General features: G+C 46.2%; 1 protein-coding gene across 1 annotated transcript in view; it reads right to left on the bottom strand.

The window, feature by feature from the left end:
- The window catches only part of ZFAND3 (zinc finger AN1-type containing 3), a 264,478-nt gene that overhangs the window by 57,970 nt on the left and 179,625 nt on the right, over positions 1 to 26,883 (bottom strand). The window lies entirely within an intron of this gene.

The raw sequence follows: 26,883 nt of genomic DNA, 5'->3' as shown, positions 1-26,883 counted from the left end.
ACCATTGTCATTTTCACAGCAAAAAATGCATTTAAATTGCATTGTTTATTGTGAAAATGACAGTTGCAGTTTGGGAGTTAACCACAGGGGGCGCTGTAGGAGTTAGGGTTCACCTAGTGTGTGTTTACAACTGTAGGGGGGTGTGGCTGTAGGACTGACATCATCAATCGAGTCTCCCTATAAAAGGGATCACTCGATCGATGCGCCGCCACAGTGAAGCACGGGGAAGCCGTGTTTACATACGGCTCTCCCCGTTCTTCAGCTCCGGGGAGCGATCGCGACGGAGCGGCTTGTTTCTAGCCACGCCGTCGCGATCGCTCCCCGAGGGAGCCCGACAGCCGCGTGTAGCGGGGGGGTCCCGATCGGACCCCCCGACCCACGTCTAGGCAGGGACGTACAGGTAAGCCAATGTGCCTGTACGTGCCATTCTGCCGACGTATATCTACATGCGGCGGTCGGGAAGTGGTTAAAGTCTTAAAAAAAAAAAAAGCCCTCCAGGGGCACGCTGTCACCACTGACAGGGCTTCCATTTTCACCCGGTCTTCTTTCCGGGTTCGCGGGCTCCGGACACTTGAATGGGCGAGCCGCGATGATGTCACTCCCATGCATGAGCACAGGAGCCACAGCCGCGGCACATAGCTTTACCCACTTCAATACCAGACACTTTCCCCCCTTTCTGCCCAGGCCAGTTTTCAGCTTTCGGCGCTGTTTAAATGACAATTACGCGGTCATGCTACACTGTACCCAAACTACCCTTTTTTTATTTTGTTCCCACAAATATAGATTTATTTTGGTGGTATTTGATCACCTCTGCAGTTTTTATTTGCTAAAAAAAAAATTAAAAATAAAAAAAGACCGAAGATTTTGAAAAAAATGTAAGTTTTTCTTGTCTCTGTTATAAGATGTTGTAAATACCGTATATACTCGAGTATAAGCCAAGTTTTTCAGCACGTTTTTTGTGCTGAAAATACCCCCCTCGGCTTATACTCGAGTCACCTTTTTGCGCCTGATCTCCTGGACTTTGGGGGGCCGGTACCGGCTGGCCTGGATCCTAAACTTGGCACACATGTAGCCCCATTTCTCCTCTACAAGTGTGCAAAGTTTGTTGTCAGGGGGACCTACGGCCGGGGAGCACCGATTTTTCAAAGCCGGGCACCCCTTCCATAGACTCCCATGTTAAATGGTCATTTATCCAGTGACTTTGGGGACCCGTTACTAGCCGGTCGTAGGTCCCCTGGACCCCAATCTTGGCACACATGAGCCCCACTCTTCCTTTACAAGTGTGCAAAGTTTGTTGTCTGGGGGACCTACAGCCGGGGAGCACTGATTTTTCAAAGCCGGGCACCTTTTCCATAGACTCCCATGTTAAACGAATTTCTCCAGTAATTTTTGGGGACCTGGTACTGACCGGTCTTAGTTCTCCTGGACCCGGAACTTTGCACACATGTAGCCCTATTTCTCAACTACAAGTGTGCAAAGTTTGTTGTCTGGGGAACCTACGGCTGGGGAGCACCGATTTTTCAAATCTGGGCACCCCCTCCATAGACTCCCATGTTAATAGACATGTCTCGTCATGGACCCAGTGAGGCATGGGCCCAGTGAGGCATGGGCCCAGTGAGCCATGGGCACAGTGAGGCACGGGCACAGTGAGCCACGGGCACAGTGAGGCATGGACACGGTGAGCCATGGACACGGTGAGCCATGGACACAGTGAGGCATGAACACAGTGAGGCATGGGCCCAGTGAGCCATGGGCACAGTGAGCCACGGGCACAGTGAGCCACGGGCACAGTGAGCCATGGGCACAGTGAGGCATGGACACGGTGAGCCATGGACACAGTGAGGCATGAACACAGTGAGGCATGCAGATGGACACCCTAGGCTCATACTCGAGTCAATAAGTTTTCCCATTTTTTTGGTGGTAAAATTAGGTGCTTCGGCTTATATTCGGGTCGGCTTATACTCGAGTATATACGTGAAGTAAGTTTTCTCCTTCACTGATGGGTAATGATGAGTCTGCAATTATGGGCACTGATGAGGTGGCACTGAAATGAGACACTGATGGGTACTCATAGGCGGCACTGATGGACACTGATAGATGGCACTGATGAGGTGGCACTGAAATGAGACACTGATGGGCACTGATAGGCACTCATAGGCGGCACTGATGGACACTGATAGATGGCACTGATGGGCATCACTGCTAGGGAGGCACTGGCAGGTATTTGTGATGGGCACTGATTGGCATCAATTGCATGACTGTGCAATTGTCATTTAAAGTGGGACAGCGGTGAAAGCTGAAAAAATTGGCCTGGGCAGGAAGGGGGTGAAAGTGTCCGGTATCGAAGTGGTTAAAGACACCACCAGTACTCTCGGGCACTAAGAAAGTCACTTGACACTATTTAAATGTTTTGTGAACATCGCAGAGCTTAATCCTCTCCAAGATAAGACAGAAAAAATACCCTTGCAGAGCCTGATGAGTAGGTTTTGGAGTATCCCCCCCCCCACTTTCCTCCCCCTCCCCACTTTCCTCCCCCGACTTGATCGTACTATACTACAGTATACATTTACAAGTGAGCTTCTGAATAGTTTGAAGACATAAGTGACAGACGGAGGAGTCTGATTTCACATGCAACCATTGTATATGCCTCTGATAAACGCAGACTGAGAATAGACAATGTTTATCCGCCGCCTCTGCAGCTCCCCGTTAAACAATCTGGCGGATTAGCGGGTCTCTGAAGCTTCTGCGATGAGAGAAGCGCCAGATTTGTAATGCAAATTGCCTAATGAAGCAGCGGGAGGGCGCGGAGTTTATTTCTGGCGAGGAGACCGACGCCGTTCATTATTAATGTTCACGCTGTGCGATTTCGCCGGGCCCTCCCTAAAGATAACCTCACCTGAATCTCCATTACTTCACCGCCGACAAGGGAAGGGGACGGCAGCATTTATATCACCTAATTAATGGACTAGGGGAGCTTAATTACCCCAAAAACACGTGATCGGTGAGATCGGTGAGATTTCATCACAGTGACCACTTATGGAACAAGTCCAAAGATTTTATATAGCTAAAGGATGAGGAGGTCATACAGGGGTTCTTCAACCCAACTATTAAGACCAGCATGTTCCTATAAATAATCAGGACCCCCTTCCTCCTGCTGGTGACCCCTCTAGTGATCTAAAGATCTATATAGAGGAATCAGGACCTGCTTCCTTCTGCTGGTGACCCCTCTAGTGATATAAAGATCTATATAGAAGAATCAGGACCTCCTTCCTCCTGCTGGTGATATAAAGATCGATATAGAGGAATCAGGACCTCCTTCCTCCTGCTGGTGACCCCTCTAGTGATATAAAGATCTATATAGAGGAATCAGGACCCCCTTCCTCCTGCTGGTGACCCCTCTAGTGATATAAAGATCTATATAGAGGAATCAGGACTTCCTTCTCCTGCTGGTGATCCCTCTAGTGATATAAAGATCTATATAGAGGAATCAGGACTTCCTTCTCCTGCTGGTGATCCCTCTAGTGATATAAAGATCTATATAGAGGAATCAGGACTTCCTTCTCCTGCTGGTGATCCCTCTAGTGATATAAAGATCTATATAGAGGAATCAGGACCCCCTTCCTCCTGCTGGTGACCCCTCTAGTGATATAAAGATCTATATAGAGGAATCAGGACCTCCTTCCTCCTGCTGGTGACCCCTCTAGTGATATAAAGATCTATATAGAGGAATCAGGACCCCCTTCCTCCTGCTGGTGACCCCTCTAGTGATATAAAGATCTATATAGAGGAATCAGGACCTCATTCCTCCTGCTGGTGACCCCTCTAGTGATATAAAGATATATATAGAGGAATCAGGAACTCCTTCCTCCTGCTGGTGACCCCTCTAGTGATATAAAGATCGATATAGAGGAATCAGGACTCCTTCCTCCTGCTGGTGACCCCTCTAGTGATATAAAGATCGATATAGAGGAATCAGGACCTCCTTCCTCCTGCTGGTGACCCCTCTAGTGATATAAAGATCTATATAGAGGAATCAGGACCTCATTCCTCCTGCTTGTGATCCCTCTAGTGATATAAAGATCTATATAGAGGAATCAGGACCTCATTCCTCCTGCTGGTGATCCTTCCATGGAGAATTAACTGAGGCCAGAGTGTAATTGTCAAAAATGTCTCCCTCAGAATGACTCTAGTGATTGGTACTGCCCTGGTTTGGTACATTTTTTCAAAGTAAACTTTATCCTTTAAATCCGTGAAAAAATATAATTTTAGCACATTGTTTTCACATGTCATCATCATCAAATTGCTCTACAACCAGAAATGACTGGGAAAGACTGTCTCTTCTCTGAAATGTCACTGAATATTTTACATGAACCTTATTTAACCACTTAAGGACCGCCTCCTGCAGATATACGTCAGCAGAATGGCACGGCTGGGCACAAGCACATACCTGTACGTCCTCTTTAAGTGCCGCCCGCGACCCCGGTGCAAAGCTCCGGGAACACGGCCGCGGGACCCGATCGCCGCTGGAGTCCCGCGTTCGGTCCCCGGAGCTGAAGAACGGGGAGAGGTGTGTGTAAACACAGCTTCCCCGTTCTTCACTGTGGCGCCGTCATTGATCGTGTGTTCCCTGATATAGGGAAAAACGATCAATGATGTCACACGTCCAGCCCCGCCCCCTACAGTTAGAAACACATATGAGGTCACACTTAACCCCTTCAGCGCCCCCTAGTGGGTAACTCCCAAACTGCAATTGTCATTTTCACAATAAACAATGCATTTTTATAGCATTTTTTGCTGTGAAAATGACAATTGTCCCAAAAATGTGTCAAAATTGTCCGATGTGTTCACCTTAATGTCGCGGTCATGAAAAAAAAAAACGCTGATCGCCGCCATTAGTAGTAAAAAAAAAATTATTAATAAAAATGCAATTAAACTATCCCCTATTTTGTAAACACTATGGGGCAGATCCACAAAAGAATTACGCCGGCGTATCTATTGATACGCCACGTAATTTTAAATTTCCCGCGTTGTATCTTTGTTTTGTATCTACAAAACAAGATACGACTGCATCTCGGATCGATCCGACAGGCGTACGTCTTAGTACGCCGTCGAATCGTAGATGCATTTTTTCCGCCGGCCGCTAGGTGGCGTTTCCGTCGAATTCCGCGTTGAGTATGCAAATTAGCTAGTTACGGCGATCCACAAACGTACGTTCGGCGCATTTTTTTACGTCGTCTGTGTTCGGCTTTTTCCGGCGTATAGTTACCCCTGCTATTATGAGGCGTACTCAATGTTAAGTGTGGCCGTCGTTCCCGCGTCAAATTTTGATTTTTTTACGTCGTTTGCATAAGTCGTTCGCGAATAGGGATTTGTGTAGAATGACGTCACCGTCGGAAGCATTGGCTTGTTCCGGTTTAATTTCGAGCATGCGCACTGGGATACCCCCACGGACGGCGCATGCGCCGTTAAAAAAAAAACGTTGTTTACGTCGGGTCACAACGTATTTACATAAAACACTCCCCCATCACATCCATTTGAATTCCGCGCCCTTACGCCGCCAAAGATACACTACGCCGCCGTAACTTACGGTGCGAATTCTTTGAGGATTCGAAAAAAAATAAAAAAAAAAATTACGGCGGCGTAGTGTTTCTACGCTACGCCCGGCGGATATATGTGCCGTTCTACGTGGATCTGCCCCTATAAATGTTGCGCAAACCAATCGATAAACGCTTATTGCGATTTTTTACCAAAAATAGGTAAAAGAATACGCATCGGCCTAAACTGAGTAAAAAAAAACGTTTTTTTTTTATATTTTTGGGGGATATTTATTATAGCAAAAAGGAAAAAATATTGCATTTTTTTCAAAACTCTCGCTCTATTTTTGTTTATAGCGCAAAAAATAAAAACCGCAGAGGTGATCAAATACCACCAAAAGAAAGCTCTATTTGTGGGGAAAAAAGGACGCCAATTGTTTGAGAGCCACGTCGCACGACCGCGCAATTGTCAGTTAAAGCGACGCAATGCCGAATCGCAAAAACTGTCCGGGTCCGTTACTTGCATTTTGGTCCGGGTCTTAAGTGGTTAATGGATCAAAAAAAAGCAAAAAAATAAAAATAAAATTCTCTTTGTACCCGACTAGATGAAAATGACAATAAGGTCTTTTATTAGTGTGTAGTTCATGGCACATCTTTGTTATATAAAATGTTAAAATGTGTTTTTCTAAACATTTAAATGTTAAGTGCTCACAAGCAGAACACTTATCTTGGCCTAACCTTAGGAACGGCGGGGACATTTATATTCCAAAAGGAAATGACTACGTTTCTCCAACAAACAATTGCACAAGTGCTCAAAATTTGCTCTGAGGCTGTGAAGTTCAGAGCGGGGTCCGATGTTCACAGAAAAGATTCTAATCAATTCAATGCGAACGTAGAAATAAAGGCTAGATAAAAGTATAGATGCTGGATCTGGGTAAGGATCTGGGTAAGGATCTGGGTATGGATCTGGGTATGGATCTGGGTATGGATCTGGGTATGGATCTGGGTATGGATCTGGGTATGGATCTGGGTATGGATCTGGGTAAGGATCTGGGTATGGATCTGGGTATGGATCTGGGTATGGATCTGGGTATGGATCTGGGTAAGGATCTGGGTAAGGATCTGGGTAAGGATCTGGGTGGGGATCTGGGTAAGGATCTGGGTAAGGATCTGGGTAAGGATCTGGGTATGGATCTGGGTATGGATCTGGGTATGGATCTGGGTATGGATCTGGGTATGGATCTGGGTAAGGATCTGGGTAAGGATCTGGGTAAGGATCTGGGGATCTGGGTATGGATCTGGGTATGGATCTGGGTATGGATCTGGGTATGGATCTGGGTATGGATCTGGGTAAGGATCTGGGTAAGGATCTGGGTAAGGATCTGGGTATGGATCTGGGTAAGGATCTGGGTAAGGATCTGGGGATCTGGGTAAGGATCTGGGTAAGGATCTGGGTATGGATCTGGGTATGGATCTGGGTATGGATCTGGGGGTGCATCAGTAGATTGTTTATTGATCTGAAGAGAAAACATTCAGTGTGTGGGAAATGTCGATCACAAAACAACCAACAGAGAGAACATTGTAATATCAGATCAACTACCATTATTGAGAAAAGGCCTAATGCCGCGTACACACGATCGGATTTTCCGTCGGAAAAACCTTGGATGGTTTTTCCGACGGAATTCCGCTCAAGCTTGGCTTGCATACACACGGTCACACACAAGTTCTCTGAACTTTCCACCATCAAGAACGCCGGTGACGTACAACACTACGACGAGCCGAGAAAATTACGTTATTTTTATAGCAATTTTCGCTGTGAAAATGACAATGGTCCCAAAAGTGTCCGATGTGTCCGCCATAATGTCGCAGTCATGAAAAAAAATCGCTGATCGCCGCCATTACTAGTAAAAAAAATTATTAATAAAAATGCCATAAAACTATCCCCAATTTTGTAAACGCTTTAACTTTTGCGCAAACCAATCAATAAACGCTTATTGCGATTTTTTTTACCAAAAATAAGTAGAAGAATACGTATCGGCCTAAACTGAGGAAAAAAGTTTTTTTTATATTTTTGGGGGATATTTATTATAGCAAAAAGTAAAAAATATTGAATTTTTTTTCAAAACTGTCGCTCTATTTTTGTTTATAGCGCAAAAAATAAAAACCGCAGAGGTGATCAAATACCACCAAAATAAAGCTCTATTTGTGGGGCAAAAAGGACGCCAATGTTGTTCGGGAGCCACGTCGCACGACCGCGCAATTGTCAGTTAAAGCGACGCAGTGCCGAATCTCAAAAAGGGGCCAGGTCCTTAACCTGCATATTGGTCCGGGTCTTAAAGCGGAGCTTCACCCTAAAGTGCAACTCCCGCTTATCCGAACCCTCCCTCCCTCCGGTGTCACATTTGACACCTTTCAGGGGGGAGGGGGGTGCAGATACCTGTCTAAAGACAGGTATTTGCACCCACTTCCGGCCACACAGTCTCGGGCAGACTGCGGGCATGACGTCACCTCCAGTCCCCTGTTGTGTTCTGGGAACACTCTGCTCCCAGTACACAGCGGGAGCCAATCGTCAGGCGTAACGCAACTCGCGCATGCGTCGTAGGGCACCAGGCAGTGAAGCCGGAGCGCTTCACTTCCTGGTTCCCTGTCATGGATATGCAATAAAGTCTGGCAGCTTACCTGTCTCATGTGTTCATTAGAGGCCTGACCCTCCTTCTGACTGTCTTTTATCACCTTCCTCCCTGTATGGCTCCACCCCAGGAAGCCTATATTAACCACTGCACTGCTAGTCTGCTTTGTTTAACCAAGTTGTTTGCTTAAGTTCCTGTCTGCAGTGTGCTAAGATTATCTTCCTGTGTACCATTTTTGGCTCGTCCCTGACTTCTCCTGTTTGCCTGTGATCCTGACCTTTTGCCTGTCCCTCGGTTACCCCTGTCTGCCTGTTGCCCTGACCTCGGCTTACCCATCACTACCGCTTGTCCTGCTTGCTGCTTCCCCTCTCTCCCTGCGGAGCGTGACCTAGGGGATCCCAGGGGTCGCGACCTGGATCCGGCTGCGGCGAAGGCCATCCTCACCACTAGAGGCTCTGGTGAACACAAAGCTGGGTCTTAGACTCCGCGCCCTGGCGATCTTGGGTTCACGCTTCCTCTCTAATCGCAGCAGTCGGCCATAGGGTTCACTACCCTGTGGTGCATCCCTGATCCCAACGGGGTGCACTTGTCACCTGGCCACAGGTGACCTGACATTCCCTCACCGAGGATGGCGGCGGGGGGGGGCAGCAGAGTGACGAGCGATCGCTCGTCCTCTGCTGCGGACGGCGCTGGACTCAAGGACAGGTAAGTGTGCTGATATTAAAAGTCAGCAGCTTCAGTATTTGTAGCTGCTGGCTTTTAATTATTTTTTTTCAGCGGACATCCGCTTTAAGGGCCAGATTCACAGCGGAGATACGACGGAGTATCTCAGATACTCCATCGTATCTCTCAAGAGTATCTATGCGGCTGATTCATAGAATCAGTTACGCATAGATATCCATAAGATCCGACAGGTGTAATTGTTTTACACTGTCGGATCTTAGGATGCAGTACCGCGGCCGCCGCTGGGGGGAGTTCGCGTCGTAAACCAGCGTCGGGTATGCAAATTAGGAGTTACGGCGAATTACGACGGATTTTCGCGTTCGCTACGCCGCCGCTAGTCTAGTTTCCCGTCGCAAAGTTAGTCATCGGTTTTGGTGCCTTAACTTTACACAGCAAACGTATTGCTGTATAAAGTATGGCCGTCATTCCCGCGTCGAAATTTTAAAAATAACGTTGTTTGCGTAAGCCGTCCGGGAATACGGAATTACGCTACGCGCGTCGCCGTTCGAAAAAATGACGTCACGGCGCGCAAAGCGCGGCGGGAATTTCGAAACGGAGCATGCACAGTAGGTCCGGCGCGGGAGCGCGCCTAATTTAAATGGCACACGCCCATTTAAATTACGCGGGCTTACGCCGGCGTAGGTTTTCATTGCAAGTGCTCTGTGAATGAGGCACTTGCGATGAAAACTTGCGGCGGTGTAACGTATCTACGATACGTTACGCCGCCGCTAGTCTACGTGAATCTGGCCCTAAGTGCTTAAAGGACAAGGCCACAAAGAGCGTCTATAAACGCACAAGAAAGTATTCTGTTCTTCAAAAATCGACCTGGAAGGGTGAAACGGAACACCAAGTTCTGAAGGCCAGAGAATCCGCAGAGATGTTTCGGAATCTCTGAGATGGTGCCAAGCCTTGCTCAGCACTGGTATGCCTACAAATAACATCCGACACGCTGGGCCAGATATGTCAGACCTATTGCCCAATCCAAAGATAGCCCTGCAGTGTCTGTTTATCCCATATCTTTCATTAGTGTTCAAGCATTTCCTTCCGCCATGACACAGAGACGCTCCATATATCACCACAACGTCCCCCAAGATACACCACAAATAAAACGCTGACACTTTAATGAGATACACTCCACATTATATAGCCAAATGAATCCCTTTATTACATTTATTGACAAAGGCCACGAATATTCAGTCCTGCTCTTGGCTAAACCGTGCAGCTGGAGCGCCCCAGGACGGCACGCCGAGGAGAAGAGAATTTCTTCCAACGTTTAATAAAATTAGTCTATAGACAAACTCGGTTCCCAGGGGGGTCCTCGCAGTTTTGCAGGTCGGACTTTTCTCTCTTTTCTTGCAGTATTTTTATTTTTTTTAAGCCAGCCTGCAAATCAATTCTGGCGCCCATCCAGCGGGTCCATCGCTCCCCCACGTCACGTACGCGCTCTCAAGAGATCTTGTTAAGCCAACGGGCCAATTCAATGTATTCACGGCATAAGCGTGAAGCACAGATTTTTTACCGAGGACGGGTTAAGATAAATGGATAGCCTTAGTAACTGCTTCTCTGTTGCAGCTTTGATAATTGGACGGCGTTTCAAACAGGGAGACAAATTAAGGCCGCTGTTTAACAACGCCGGCGTGAGTTGACTCTTTCGGTACTGGGGATGCGAAACAAGTATGACCTTCAACTAAAAATATTTTCATTTAGCAGATAGAACAAAAAGGAGGAAGAAGGCATGCGTCGTCTTACGCTTCGTTGTGTAGAAAGATTTAAAGCCTTTGGCCCAGATTCGTCGTAACTCCGGGCCTGATCCATAGAATCAGATACGCCTCACAGTTGCCTAGATACGAGCGGCGTAAGTCTCTTATCTCCAGATACGCCGTCGTAACTCCGAATGCGGGCCGTCGCAACTCGGCGCTTGATTCATAGAATCAGATACGCCTCACAGTTGTCTAGATATGAGCGGCGTTAAGTCTCTTACGCCGTCGTAACGAAGTTGCATATTTACGCTGGCCGCTAGGTGGCGCTTCCGTAGATTTACGCATCGAATATGGTAATGAGCTAGATACGCCGATTCAAAAACGTACGTGCGCCCGGCGCATTTTTTTACGTCGTTTACGTAAGGCTTTTTATGGCTTATAGTTACCCTTGCTCTATGAGGCGTAGCCAATGTTAGGAATGGACGTTGGGCCAGCGTCGAATTTTGCGCCGTTTGCGTAAGTCGTCCGCGAATAGGGCTGTGCGTAAGTTACGTTCATGTCTAAAGCATTGACTATTTGCGGCGTAATTTGGAGCATGCGCACTGGGATATTTTCACGGACGGCGCATGCGCCGTTCGTTAAGAACGTCAATTACATGGGATCACGGCTAATTAGCATACAACACGCCCCCTACCAGCCTATTTTGAATTACGCGGGCTTACGCCGGCCAATATACGCTACGCCGCCGTAACTTTAGGCGCAAGTTCTTTCTGAATACAGGACTTGCCTCTCAAAGTTATGGCGGCGTAGCGTATATCAGATACGCTACGCCCGCCTAAAGATAGGCAGATGTTTCTGAATTTGGGCCTTTGTTTTCAGCTCAAAGTTTTTTGTCGAGGAAGTGTTATGTAGGAACGTGAACTTTAGTGCAGGGAAAGCTTTGTATGCAGCTCTGCGACGCTGGACGGGCCAACCTGGGACTTGGTAAAAAGCCACCCGACTGTGCAGAAGTCCTAAATTGCGTTTTTAACCACTTAAGGACCGCCTCCTGCAGATATACGTCGGCAGAATGGCACGGCTGGGCACAAGCACGTCCTTGTACGTCCTCTTTAAGTGCCCAGCCGTGGGCGCGCGCCCGCGACCCGGTCCGAAGCTCCGTGACCGCGGCACCTGCGGACCCGATTGCCACTGGAGTCCCGCGATCGGTCCCCGGAGCTGAAGAACGGAGAGAGGTGAGTGTAAACAGAGCTTCCCCGTTCTTCACTGTGCCGCCGTCATCGATCGTGTGTTCCCTAATATAGGGAAACACGATCAATGACGTCACACGTCCAGCCCCGCCCCCCTACAGTTAGAGGTGACACTTAGCCCCTTCAGCGCCCCCTAGTGGTTAACTCCCAAACTGCAATTGTCATTTTCACAGTAAACAATGCATTTTTTGCTGTGAAAATGACAATGGCCCCAAAAATGTGTCAAAATTGTCCGAAGTGTCCGCCATAATGTCGCAGTCGCAAAAAAAAACGCTGATCAGCGCCATTAGTAGTAAAAAAATAAATAAATAAATAAAAATGCAATAAAACTATCCCCTATTTTGTAAACGCTATAAATTTTGCGCAAACCAATCGATAAACGCTTATTGCGATTTTTTTTACCAAAAATATGTAGAAGAATACGTATCGGCCTAAACTGAGGAAAAAAATAATTTTATATATTTTGGGGGGATATTTATTATAGAAAAAAGTAAAAAATATTGTTTTTTTTTCAAATTTGTCGCTCTATTTTTGTTTATAGCGCAAAAAAATAAAAACCGCAGAGGTGATCAAATACCACCAAAAGAAATCTCTATTTGTGGGGAAAAAAGGACGCCAATTTTGTTTGAGAGCCACGTCGCACAACTGCGCAATTGTCAGTTAAAGCGACGCAGTGCCGAATCGCAAAAACTGGCCGGGTCCTTTAGCTGCCTAAAGGTCCGGGTCTTAAATGATTAAAATGGGCCAATGCAAAAAGCTATATTAACAACGCTGGAGAACAAAAAAAGGCTCCTCTGTGTATTTGTGGGACTTTGACCTGGTAGTATGAGAGAACCAAGATGCACTTATATAGTGCCTGGAAAAAGTATTCATACCCCTTGAAATTTTCCACATTTTCTCATGTTACAACCAAAAGCTTAAATGTATTTTTTGGGGATTTTATGTGATAGACCGACACAAAGTGGAACAGAATTGTGAAGTGGGAGTAGAATGATAAATGACTTATTTTTTTTACAAATAAATAAGTGAAAAGTGTGTGTGTGAGGGGGGCTGGCATTTATATGGCGCCCCCCGGAGTCAATACTTTGTAGAACCCCCTTTCTCTACAAGTCTTTTTGGGGGTGTCTCTACCAGCTTTGCACATCTACAGAGGGGCATTTCTGCCCATTCTTCTTTGTAAAATATCTCAAGTTCTGTCAGATTGGATGGAGAGCGTCTGATCAGCAATTTTCAAGTCTTGTCACAGATTTTCAATGGGATTTAGGTCTGGACTGTGACTGGGTCATTCTAACACATGAATAGGCTTTAATCTAAACTAGGGTTGTCCCGATACCAATTTTTTAAGACCAAGTACAAGTACCGATACTTTATTTTCCCCAAGTACTCGCCGATACCGATATTTTTTTTTTTAATGTCAGGTGACAGTTTTAAAGCACAATACAGATTAGGTGGCACTGATATGAAGCACTGATAGGTGGCACTGATTAGGCAGCACTGATGAGTACTGACAGGTGGCGGGCACTGACAGGTGGCACTGATGGCTGGCACTGACAGGTGGCTGGCACTAACAGGGGGCAGGCACTGGCACTAATAGATGGCAGTGACAGATGGTACTGACAGGTGGCTGGCACTAATAGGTGACACTGATTAAGCAGCACTAATGAGCACTGACAGATAGGCACAAGAGGATTTATTTTTCTATGCTGCATCTGCGACACCCAACTTAGTACACCCTGCATTCGGCCTCAATAAAGCAGCAGCGGACATCTTGTTAGACCCAGCCTGAACTACATGGGCTGGGTGTAACAAGATGTCTGCTGCTTGCTTTATTGAGGCTGAGTGCAGGGTGTACCAAGATGGGTGTCACAGACTTTCAAGCACGGACAGTGTAACGGCAACACGGAGCGTCACTTCATTTACCGAATGTGACGGCTCCAGTCGCCGATGGATCGGATCATGATGCGGCTGCAAGCTTACCCGCCTGAGGACTCTCTGCTCCGCCCCTCCCGCCCTCCACCCGCTGACTTCTCCCATCCCAGGTATCGGCAAAGGCATAGGGAGCATTTGTGCGTGTAGGTATCGGTATCGGGACATCTCTAATCTAAACTACATCATTGTAGCTCTGGCTGTATGTTTAGGGTCGTTGTCCTGCTGGAAGGTGAACCAATTCCCCAGTTTCAAGTCTTCTGCAGACTCTAAAAGGTTTTCTTCTAAGATTGTCCTAAATTTGGCTCCATCCATCTTCCTATTAACCCTGACCAGCTTCCCTGTCCCTGCTGAAGAAAATCATCCCCACCACATGATGCTGCCACCACCATGTTTCACGGTGGGGATGGTGTGTTCAGGGTGATGTGCAGTGTTAGTTTTCCCCCCACACATAGTGTATTGCTTTTAGGCCAAAAAGTTCAACTTTGGTCTCATCTGACCAGAGCACCTTCTTCCACATGTTTGCTGTGTCCCCTCCCCCACATGGCTTCTCCCAAACTGCAAACAGGACTTCTTATGTCTTTCTTTCACCAATTTCTTTCTTCTTGTCACTCTTCCATAAAGGTTAGATTTGTGGAGAGCACCACTAATAGTTGTCCTGCGGACAGATACTCCCCCTGAGCTGTGGATCTCTGCAGCTCCTCCAGAGTTACTATGGACCTCTAAAGCTTCTCTGATGAATGCTCTCCTTGCCTGGCCCGGTCAGTTTAGGTGGACGGCCGTGTCTTGGTAGGTTTGCAGTTGTGTCATACTCTTTCCATTTTCACATAAGGGTTGGGAACAGAGCTCCGTGAGATGATCAAAGCTTGGGATATTTATTTATAACCTAACATTACTTTAATCTTCTCCACAACTTTATCCCTGGCCTGTCTGGTGTTCCTTGGCCTTCATGTTGCTGTTTGTTCACTAAGGTTCTCTAACAAACCTCTGAGAGATTAAATTACACACAGGTGGACTGTATTTACTAATTATGTGACTTCTAAAGGCAATTGGTTCAACTAGATTTTAATTGGGGGTATCAGAGTAAAGGGGGCTAAATACAAATGTACCCCTCCCCCACACTTTTCACATATTTATTTGTAAAACAAATTGAAAAACATTTATCATTTTCCTTCCACTTCACAATTTTGTGCCACTTTGTGTTGGTCTATCACATAAAATCCCAAAATACAATTTACTTTTTTGGGTGTAACGTGACAAAATGTGGAAAATTTCAAGGCACTGTAAAGCCATTGATTTATTGGTTTTAAAAAAACTGTTACATTCCTGGAATTCTGGGATTGCCAACTGTCACATTTGCTGGTGTCTTCAAGCAAACTGTCACCCATCAAATGGCTGGTGTCATAACTGATCACATGTTTACTTTAAGGCTGCTTTTACAATGGGGCGGGCGTTGACGGTAAAATGATGCTAGTTTTAGCATGTCATTTTAGCGGCGCGGTTCAGCCACTAGCAGTGCGATTTTAACCCTGCTAGCAGCCGATGAAGGGGTTAATAGCCTATAGGCGTTATGTGCTGAAACCAACACCCCAAAAAAGTTTGACAAACGAATAATATAGTGACTATAACTGAATATACTAAAAACGATAATATAAATCAAATGTATGCATTGGATGAATGAAAAATTCACACACACTGTCTCCTACCGAAATTAAATGATCTCTAAATTATAGGAGATCAAATACAGCGTGCATAGTATCCTTGGAACGTATCTCCAGCCCAGGATGGTCAGAGTAATGGAAGATCTCAATCATTATGCCATCACGGAATATATATGGGAAGGAAGAAGGGACTCACATAGTGTAATATCCTCAGGTTTAATAGGTAATAAAAGGAAATGCACTTACATCAAATCGGCAGATATAAAGCATCCAGTAAAAATAAGCCGGCCGGCTCTCAAAACAAACAGCCCGTATCTTCCGGGTCAGTCACAAAGCGCGGTGACGTCAGAACGTCGCCTCCCTACGTTTCGCCTCGAAGGGGACGTGTATCCCGTGACCACGTCCCCTTCGAGACGAAACGTGGGGAGGTCGACGTTCTGACGTCACCGCGCTTTGTGATCTGATCCGGAAGATACGGGCTGTATGTTTTGAGAGCCGGCCGGCTTATTTTTACTGCATGCTTTATATCTGCCGATTTGATGTAAGTGCATTTCCTTTTATTACCTATTAAACCCGAGGATTTTACACTATGTGAGTCCCTTCTTCCTTCCCATATATATTCCGTGACGCCATATTGATTGAGATCTTCCATTACTCTGACCATCCTGGGCTGGAGATACGTTCCAAGGATACTATCGTGCACGCTGTATTTGATCTCTTATAATTTAGAGATCATTTAATTTCGGTGCAAGTGCCTTTCGCATGACTTTTTCCTTTGGATGTTTTGGTGACCATTCTCACTTGGGAGACTATTATGAACTTTCTTCCCCATTCGGTGGACTTTTTATTGGATTACTGTTCATTCACGATTGTACACTGATTTTTACATATTCCACTGTTTATGAATTTTTCATTCATTCGATGCATTCAATTGATTTATATTATCGTTTTTAGTATATTCACTTATAGTCACTATATTATTAATTTGTCAAACTTTTTTTGGATGTTGGTTTCAGCACATAGCGCCTATAGGCTGAATTAGCGCGACTTTTTTCTGTTTATAATTTGTTTGATGCAGTATAACATCTTTTGGTTGCAGCTTTTTTTTTTCACTTTAGATATTTTAAAACGAGCGCAGTATATATTTTTTCTTATTAAGGGGTTAATAGCGCCCGTGTAGCGCCGATGCTGAATCGCTTTGCAGGCGCTTCGACAGTGGTGTCTATTTATTTGAATGGGCAGGAGCGGTGTATAGATGCTGCTTTTTAATGTCCTGCCAGCGTATCGCCTCAGTGTGAAAGCGCTCAGGCTCTCACACAGACTGCATGGGAGCCGTTTTTCAGGCGATATATTTTTAGCCCAAAAGCGCCTGAAAAACGCCCCAGTGTGAAAGGGGTCTTAGTGTTTGGATACAGTTAAGTTCTGCTTTGAAAAAAAAAGCTGTTCTTTATAGTCCATCAATTCTACACTCTGTTTGCTTCTCTGATCCCAACTGTGCAAACCATGAACTTGTAAGAGACAAAATGTCCAAACAGTGGAAATTTTTCATTTTTTTTGGACTGATCGCTCTGTCCTAGCGTTACGAGGAGCGGCGGGGCCCCGTCCACCAGAGTCATCTTGGAACCAGGTAGCTGGCACTGGCAGGCGTCTGTTGCGGCCTCTCCCGCTAATGAGATCACTTAAGAAAAATGGATTTGTCAATGGCGGGGATGGCAATGTACTGGCCGCTCTGTAATAAACAGCGTTCTGCGTGACTTTCGGAAAAGAAATGTGTGAACAATATTAAGCTGGGGAGTTCATCCACTTTGCCAGCTTCTGCAGATTTATTGGGCTTTCTCACTCCCCTTAATTAACATGACATTTACATAACAGCAGCTCATTAATTTCGGGCCACAGGCACCCGGGGCTAATTAGTAATGCATTACCTCTTTTGAAACAGGTTGTCAAATTTGTTCTACTATCAACATCATCATCAACCGAGTGTTAATGGTTTTACCTTTTTTTAATGAAGTAACTTGTCCCCTCTTCCTCGTCTACCTGCTGACAACGCCGCCCGACCCTTCTAGGGTTCCAACTGAGCCTCCAATTTGTTATTTTATCTTGTTGGGAGTCCGCCGGGAGTTTAAGCCTCTCCAGAGGAAGAGAAGTTGGTCTGGTCCTCCAGGGAATGATGGTCGGCCTAATAAATATTCAGAGTGGCTCCGACTATTATAAGGAGACTGCTCTGAAAATGTAAATACGGAAACTATGTACATGAAGGAAAGTCATCCTTCAGAATTTGGACATGCCGCAGTTCACAAATTGCATAAATTAGACATTTTCTGCTGACTTTTAACCACTTCCCTACCGGACCTATTCTGGCACTTCTCTCCTTCGTGTAAAAATCATATTTTTTTTGCTAGAAAATTACTCAGAACCCCCAAACATTACCGTATTTATCGGGGTATACCCCGCGTCGGCGTATAACGCGCACCCCAAACCTAGAAAGGTAGTTTAAGGAAAAAAATAAAAACTTTAATTTTTGCCCTGCGTCCATCGGCAGGCTTGTCCGGCGTCTGTCTGCGGCCTTGCCCGGTGTCCGTCCAGCCTTGTGGGTGTCCGTCTGCGGCTTCCTTGCGCGGGGTCTTTCCAGCCTTGTCTGTGGCTTTGGAGGTGTCCGTCTGTGGCTTTGGAGGTGTCCGTCAGCGGCTTTGGAGGTGTCCGTCAGCGGCTTTGGAGGTGTCCGTCTGCGGCTTCCTCGCTGGGTCCGTTCAGCGTTGTGAGTGTCCGTTTTTGGATATGGCGTCTTTGCCGAGCCGGATTTCCTGTGTGTTCGGCTTCTCTCGCGTGGCTGAGGGCCGAGCCGATGGCGCAGTATACTCGGCTCGTCTCTAGGCTGCGGTGCTCAGCTCCTCTCGGCTTCTCTCGCGTGGCTGCGGGCGTGGCCGAGCCAAGTGCGCAGTACGCTCGGTCTATTTCGGCGGAGTCCGGGAACAGCAGTATCAGCATATATATCGCGCACCCACGATTTCCCCCTGATTTTAAGGGGAAAAAAGTGCGCGGTATACGCCGATAAATACGGTATACATATTTTTTAGCAGACACCATAGGGAATAAAATGGCGGCCATTGCAACTTTTTATCTCGCACGGTATTTGCACAACAATTTATCAAACGCCTTTTTTTTTTTGAAAAAAATAAACAAAAACGGTTTCATGAATTAAAAAATAACAAAACAGTAAAGTTAGCCCAATTTTTTGGTACAGTATTAAAGATGATGTTACGCCGAGTAAATAGATATCCAACATGTCACGCTTTAAAATTGCGCACACTCAAGGAATGGCGCCAAACTTCAATACTAAAAAAATCTCCATAGGCGACGCTTTAATTTTTTTACAGGTTACAAATTTAGAGTTACAGAGGAGATCTAGTGCTAGAATTGCGCTCCAACGCACGCGGCGATACCTCACATGTGTGGTTTGAACATATGTGGGACTTGCGTGTGTGTTCGCTTCTGAGCGTGAGCTACCGGGGACAAGGGCGTTTTAAAAATGTTTTTATTTTTTGTTACTTAATTTTTTCACTTTTTTTTTACATTTTTTTTCATCACTTTTATTCCTATTACAAGGAATGTAAACATCCCTTGTAATAGGAATCTATCGTGACAGGTCCTCGTTATGGAGAGAGGCGGGGTCAATAAGACGCAAGATGTTCATTAGCAAACTTCAGACAGGAAGTACATGTGATTTCTTGATGCAGAGGGACCTTGCGGGGGCTGCAGGATTTCAGTCCTTCCCGGTGTTGTGTGTTACCGATTGTTTTCTTGGTGACGATGGTCCCAGCTGAGATCAGTGACAAGATTCTCCCGGGTAGTTCTGGGCGGATTCCTCACCGTTCTCATGATCATTGGAACTCCACGAGGTGAGATCTTCCATGGAGCCCCAGACCGAGGAGAGTGACCGTTATTTTGTGTTTCTTCCATTTGGGAAAAAAAATCCCACCAACTGTTGTCTCCTCTCACCAAGCTGCGAGGGTCTTGTAGCCCATTCCAGCCTTGTGTAGGTCTCCAATCTTCTCCCCGACATCCTTGGACAGATCTTTGGTCTTGGCCGTGGTGGAGAGATTGGAATCGGATTGATTGATTGCTTCTGTGGACAGGTGTTATTTTTACAGGTAACAAGCTGAGATTAAGAGCACTCCCTTTAACCACTTAACGCCCGCCGCACTCCTATTTACGATCACAGAATGGCACGTACAGGCAGATGGGCGTATATATACGTCTGCTCGTATGCGGCTATTCGTTTCTAGCCGCCCCGTCGCGATCGCTCCCCGGAGCTGAAGAACGGGGAGAGCCGTATGTAAACACGGCTTCCCCGTGCTTCACTGTGGCGGCGTATCGATCGAGTGATCCCTTTTATAGGGAGACTCGATCGGTGACGTCACACCTACAGCCACACCCCCCTACAGTTGTAAACACACACTAGGTGAACCCTAAATCCTACAGCGCCCCCTGTGGTTAACTCCCAAACTGCAACTGTCATTTTCACAATAAACAATGCAATTTAAATGCATTTTTTGCTGTGAAAATGACAATGGTCCCAAAAATGTGTCAAAATTGTCCGAAGTGTCCGCCATAATGTCGCAGTCACGAAAGAAATCGCTGATCGCCGCCAATAGTAGTAAAAAAAAAAGAATTAATAAAAATGCAATAAAACTATCCCCTATTTTGTAAACGCTATAAATTTTGCGCAAACCAATCGATAAACACTTATTGCGATTTTTTTTTACCAAAAATAGGTAGAAGAATACGTATCGGCCTAAACTGAGGAAAAAAAAATGTTATATATGTTTTTGGGGATATTTATTATAGCAAAAAGTAAAAAATATTGCATTTTTTTCAAAATTGTCGCTCTATTTTTGTTTATAGCGCAAAAAATAAAAACCGCAGAGGTGATCAAATACCACCAAAAGAAATCTCTATTTGTGGGGAAAAAAGGACGCCAATTTTGTTTGGGAGCCACGTCGCACGACCGCGCAATCGTCTGTTAAAGCGACGCAGTGCCGAATCGCAAAACCTGGCCTGGGCATTTAGCAACAAAATGGTCCGGGGCTTAAGTGGTTAAGAGAGTGCTCCTAATCTCAGCTTGTTACCTGTATAGAAGACACCTGGGAGGCAGAAACCTTGCTGACTGATAGGGGATAAAATACATATTTCACTCATTAAAATGCTAATCAATTTATAACTTTTTTTCTGGATATTTATGTTGTTATTCTGTCTCACTGTTAAAAAAAACCGACCACTGAAATTATAGACTGATTATTTCTTTGTCAGTGAGCAAACGTACAAAACCAGCAGGGGATCAAATACTTTTTTCCCTCACTGTATGTGCTATGCACCAATTTGATTATAGAACTTTTTTTAGTCCTTTCCTACCATAACCTGTATGGTTACACCGTCTCATTGGATCACAAGCTCTCCTCAATTGAAGCCATGGTTTCCATACACTGCACTGATGATGGCCAAGAAAGGTCCATTGGTGTTGGCATATAACAAGAAAACATATAAAAGCCAATGGGCCAGATTCAGGTACCGCTGCGCACTTCTTACGGAGGCGCAGCGTCCCGTTTTTGCCCTGCCCTTCATTTACGAAGCAGTAGCCACGTAATTTGCTTGGGCGCTCCTCAAAAATGCCCGGCGTAAGGGCGCGTAATTTAAATGATCCCGTAGGGGGCGTGGATCATTTAAATTAGGCGTGTTCCCACGCCGAACGTAGTGCGCATGCTCCGTCGGGAAACTTTCCCGACATGCATTGCGGCAAATGACGTCGCAAGGACGTCATTTGCTTCAATGTGAACCTGAATGGCGTCCAGCGCCATTCACGATTCACTTACGCAAACGACGTTAAATTTTTAATTCGCGACGCGGGAACGACGGGTATACGTAGCAGGGGCAGCCTTACGCAAAAACCGGCGTACGCAAACGACGTAAACTGCGTACGCAGGGCTCGCGTAGGGTTGTGAATCGGCGGTAGTATGCAATTTGCTTACTATACGCTGACCACTACGGGAACGCCCCCTAGCGGCCATCGTAAGAATGCAGCCTACGATATGACTGGCATAAGAGCCTTATGCTAGTCATATCTTAGGCTGCAGTCAGCATAACGAGGTTCCTGAATCAGGAGCATTCGAAACGCCGGCGCAAGTAAGCAATTGCGCTGCGTAACTATGGTTACGCAGACGCAATTGCTCTCTGAATCTACCCCAATGGGTTTTGGGGGGTTCAGGGTATGTGATAGAATAAAACGGGTGTCAAACACAAGGCCCGCGAGCCGAAACGGGCCCTCCAAACCATTTCATGTGGCCCTTGCACCTCTCCTGTAGCTGCAGGAGAGCTCCAGCCCTCCTCTGGTCCTCCTCCAGACCCTTACTTTATGCTTTCAAGCAATGCATCCAGCTTCTTCCCTGCAGCAGCACAAGGAAAGGGGGGTGCAGTGTGATGTAAGGGAGAGTGGGGGACTCAACTTCTGATGGTGGGGGGGCTCTTGACATCTAATGTAAAGGGGAGGGAATGCGCTGGACATCTAATCTTACAGATACGACCGGCCCTTTTGAGGGCAATCATAATGCTGATGCGGCCCACAATGAAATTGAGTTTGACACCCCTGGAATCGGAAACATGAATACCTTCTGATATAAGAAGGCTTCACTGTGCTGCTACTTCTTTTTTCCAGATAGAGAGTGGATGGCTAGAAACATCTTTCTGGCTTATATAGAGTCCTCATTAGGAAGATATTTCTTCATATTCTGTTCTGAAGATGGGTACCTTTCTCAATGGGTATTGTAACAGTGAGAGTCCTTGCCACTATATAAAAATAGGTTTATAAATAACACAGGACTCCCAATGAGTCATTTTGAGAGGCACCAACATGTTTTGTGAGCAGAGAGAACTGTGTCTTAACTTTTCTCTGGATTTGGTAATACCAGATTGGGTTTGGAAGCTTGAAGATTCTAAAAGTATTGGGTGGGATGGAGCCTCCAGCCCTGTGTCCGGGCATTGCTAGTTGCCTACAGCCTGTGAAAGTGCACAGGTGGTGAGAATTGTTATAAGCCAGATCTCAGGGCAGTTGCTGCTGTTTGGAGACAGAGCCCTGTTAGGAGGGCTGGGAGTTGCAACCCTTGTGAGGAGGAGATTCCTTGCCCAAGGAAAATCAGGACAGCTACAAAAGTCTGGGAGACCAAGAGAGGGCCTGGTAGACCAAGAGAGGGCCTGGGAGACCAAGAGAGGGCCTGGGAGACCAAGAGAGGGCCTGGGAGACCAAGAGAGGGCCTGGGAGACCAAGAGAGGGCCTGGGAGACCAAGAGAGGGCCTGGAAGACCAAGAGAGGGCCTGGGAGACCAAGGAAGCTGAAGAGGCTAGTGAGCTCAGGGAGCTGGAGGGAACCCAAAAGCCTCTGGAGGAAGCAAGCTTAAAAAGGGGTTGTAAACCTTCCTGTTTTTTCACCTTAATGCATCCTATGCATTAAGATGAAAAAACATCAGATATTTGCCAGCCCCGCAGCCCCACTGGTTTACTTACCTGAGCCCTCGAAAATCCAGCGTCGAGAACGCACTGGCTTCTCGGCCTGATCTTCTCAGCTCTTCATTGGATAGATTGCTAGCAGCGCAGCTATTGGCTGTCGCTGCTGTCAATCATATCCAATGACACTGGCGCCGGGGGTGGGGCCGAGTCCAGCATTCGTGTCTATAGACGTAAATGCTGGACTCGGGAGTGCACCCGCAAGGTAACCCCCTTGGAAAAGCGTTTTCCAGAGGGGGTTATCTGATGCGGGGAGGAGCCGAGACAGCCGCTGAGGGACCCCAGAAGACGTGGATCGGGGCCACTCTGTGCAAAACGCTCTGGACAGCAAAGGTAAGTATGACATGTTATTAAAAAAAAAAAAAAAATTGAACCTTTAATATCACTTTAACTTGCTGGGAAACCCTGTCAAGTGGCCAAGTGGGACCCGAGCAGCGAGGTGCTGCAACTAAGGGAGCCTATGATCAGGAAGACCAATGTCAACAGCGGCAGAGCTGCTGTAAGGTAGCTAGGTGGGCTAGCATTCTTGTTACTGTTTGTTGGAAAGGACCCCTACATAGGAAATCCATCTTTAATTTTGGTTTCCTTTCGATAAAAAGTGGGCTACCAGGCCCTTAAATATAGTTTGTATCTGGCATGGGCTTACTTCATGTACCATTGAGCTAAACAATCCCCATATCTTTGCAAACCTGACAAGCATCCAACTCTACCACTCTATCTGAAAACAAAAGAAAGATGTTTCTGGAGTTTCATTGTATGAAATACAGTCGAGTTAAAACCTACTTCCAGCAAACTCTTTGTTGGGGAACTAAACCCCCTAACCCTCCCTCATTCCATCCGCTCCGTTTTATCCTGGCTGCGATGGAAGCTTCGTAAGCGGCACGCTGGTGGGCAGAGGTCACCGTCAAAACTTCTTTCCCTCCTGGAGAGTGAAGGACTCGAAGCATGCAATGTGTGCGCCATTCTTCTAGATCATCGCGGAAATACGGAAATGTAAATCTTGTGAATATAAAAAGTCTTGGTGTGGAATAATACGGGCTTTATGTAGAGTGTCTTGGAGGAAGGATGTGGGAGGTCAGGGAGGCGTCCCATGCACACAGCTGCTTTTCTTCAGGTTTTCCTTTGGTGGGAACGGTTACAGGACGTGTGGGCAAAATCCACGGGGGGCTCCAAAATATTCCACAGAGACCAATGACCGAAGGCCACTGCTAACAGTCTTATAATGTGTTTCAGTTACTAAGAAAGCCGTATATCTCACTGTCAGCTCTCATTCATGGAAGAACGGGGAAATGTGAAATCCGTCCTATGGCTGGAAGTGGCCAAAACACAACTCCGGACCTCACACACAGAGCAACTCGTTGGCCCAGGCATTGCCATGACTGCTACAATACAGGAACGCAAGAGATATTGGGGGGAAATGTCAGTACTTTAGGTTCACTCTAAGTAAATTAGCTGAATGCGCGTCCCACGTCAGAACACAATTAACCCCTTGCCGACCACGCACATTTTCGTTGGCAAAGTGGTTAATTACCGTTACCCGTACATACAGCCCCTTTAAGAGCCATAGCAGGCACATGCACACACGGCGGAGGACCCAATGCCATGGCTGACAGGCGCGATCATCGCCGGCCACACGCGTTTGGGGGGGGGGAACGAGAGACAAACAGGGATTTGAGTGTAAACACATAAATCTCTGTTCTGACAGAGGAGAGGGGACAGATTGCTTGTTCGTAGTAAGTAGGGATGAGCTCCGGTGTGTTTGCACACTCCACGTGCAGAGCCCGCCAGGAAGTCAGCACTGCGCTGCTCTAATCACAGCCAGGGAGAAATTTCCCCATCTCTGCAGCCGAGCATCGGGACAATGTCTCCCTGCCTGTGATTAGCACGTGGAGTGTGCGAACACACCGGAGCTCATCCCGACTAGTAAGTAAGAACGGCGAAATGTCTCCTCCCCCAGTCAGTCCCAACTCCATACAGTTAGAAACAAACGAGGGAACACATTTAACCCCTCTAGTGTCAATCCCTTTACCTACCAGTGAAATTTACACAGTATTTAGTGCATTTTTATAGCACTATAAGGATGTCAATGGTCCCAAAAACTGATGAAGATTTGTTTTTTGTTTTTAAATTTGGGGATAGCAGAAAGTAAAAAATATATATATATATATATATATATATATATATATATATATATATATATATATTTAAATTGTCTGTCTTTTTTTGTTTATAGTGCTAAAAATAAAAACCGCAGAGGTGATTAAATACCACCAAAAGAAAGCGCTATTTGTGAGAAAAAAGGATGTAAATTTTGTTTGGGTACTGTGCAACTGTCAGATAAAGTGACGCAGTGCCATATCGCAAAAAATGGCCTGGTCATTAAGGGGGAAAATCTTCCGGCCCTTAAGTGGTTAAGCCAGAGACGATCGCCTGGGGGGATGTGTCCGCGCTGCAAACACATTATTGGTTTAGCGGATGTGCGCTCGTGTCACCCCTGTATGCCTGATCAACACCTGCAGATAAGCTCCCATCAGCAGGAACTGTGTTCATTGGTTGTTGTATAAATACATTTTTCCTGTGTTGTCACATCCTTAGTTGGTCATATCTTGTGAGGTCACATCCTGTGTTGTCACATCCTTAGTTGGTCATATCCTGTGAGGTCACATCCTGTGAGGTCACATCCTGTGAGGTCACATCCTGTGAGGTCACATCCTGTGTAGGAGGCGATTGGCTGATGGAGCCAGGACTTCCTGTTTGTAATTTCTTTTGTTGTCTTTGAATAAAAGAACCAGTGAACTGCTCGGCAGGCAGATATGCCAAGATGAAGACGTAAGTATGGTCATGTCTGTTTACTTGGATTGCTGGGCTTTAGATATACGGGAAATAGAGTGCTAGGTAAGATGCATATCATATCATTAGACGAAATGTGTGCTTATTAGCACAGGAGATATGGCTGTGCGCTCAGCATACAGCCTCATCTCCACGACAGTCTTCAGGATATAACTTCAAGCAGGAGTTCCATGGCTCCTAAAGTGAGGAGATGGCATAGTAGTCATTTAGTCCATGTAATCCTACCTCGTAATGATAATTCATACAGCGTCGGGTTGGTGAGGCATTCAGAGCAGCCTGATAATTACACAGGTCCTTCTGTGCTCCGAAAGCTGCACATGATTCATTAGATATCAATACAGACTCCATCGGTTATGTCATTATGTCTAGAAAACAATACAAGCCCCCAAGGAGCACCAGAGGAACCTGAAAGATTGCAGTGTGAGGTACCCACTGTTATACCTGAAGGGTTCCACATGTACTGGCACTTTAAGGCTGGCTCCACCCAGCAGTGATGACAAGGGTCAAGGGGCATAGTAGCCATCTTAGAAAGAGCACATGTAGGAAGCAGGTAAGATGTACTGTCCTGAGATGCATGTTGCAGTGTACAGATGACCTGAAATAAACATCCATTGTTCCAGACCAGAGTCTTGTGTCTCTCACAACACAGAGGATACAACACCCACTTTATGCCATAGACAATACAAGTTTGTGTGTTTTACTGAAGGTAGAAGTCCAATCAAAATTGAAGGTCTCTGGTGGCAGAGTTGTCCAAATGTCTAAATACAACCCATTAACAAAGATGTCCCAATTCCTGGATTTAGAAAGTTTCCTATAAAGAACCAAAATGTACCGATCTCATAAAGAAGACACCCAGATTATATGGTGCCTCTGCCAGTGTTCTGCCGAGAAAGGTTCCCCCCCCCCCCCCGGCGGATAATGCCCGTCCTGTACTGCGCAGTCACAGCACGGAGTACAACGGAGCCGCCGAAAATCGCAGAAGATGAACAGCTGTGAATCAGCTGTACACAGCGCCTGCGCAATGAGCACGACATTGTGCTACACGCTCCCAATGCTCA

The sequence above is a fragment of the Rana temporaria genome, chromosome 4 (assembly GCF_905171775.1).
Source record: "Rana temporaria chromosome 4, aRanTem1.1, whole genome shotgun sequence".
NCBI lineage: Eukaryota > Metazoa > Chordata > Amphibia > Anura > Ranidae > Rana > Rana temporaria.
This window is presented reverse-complemented; position numbering and strand designations above follow the sequence as displayed.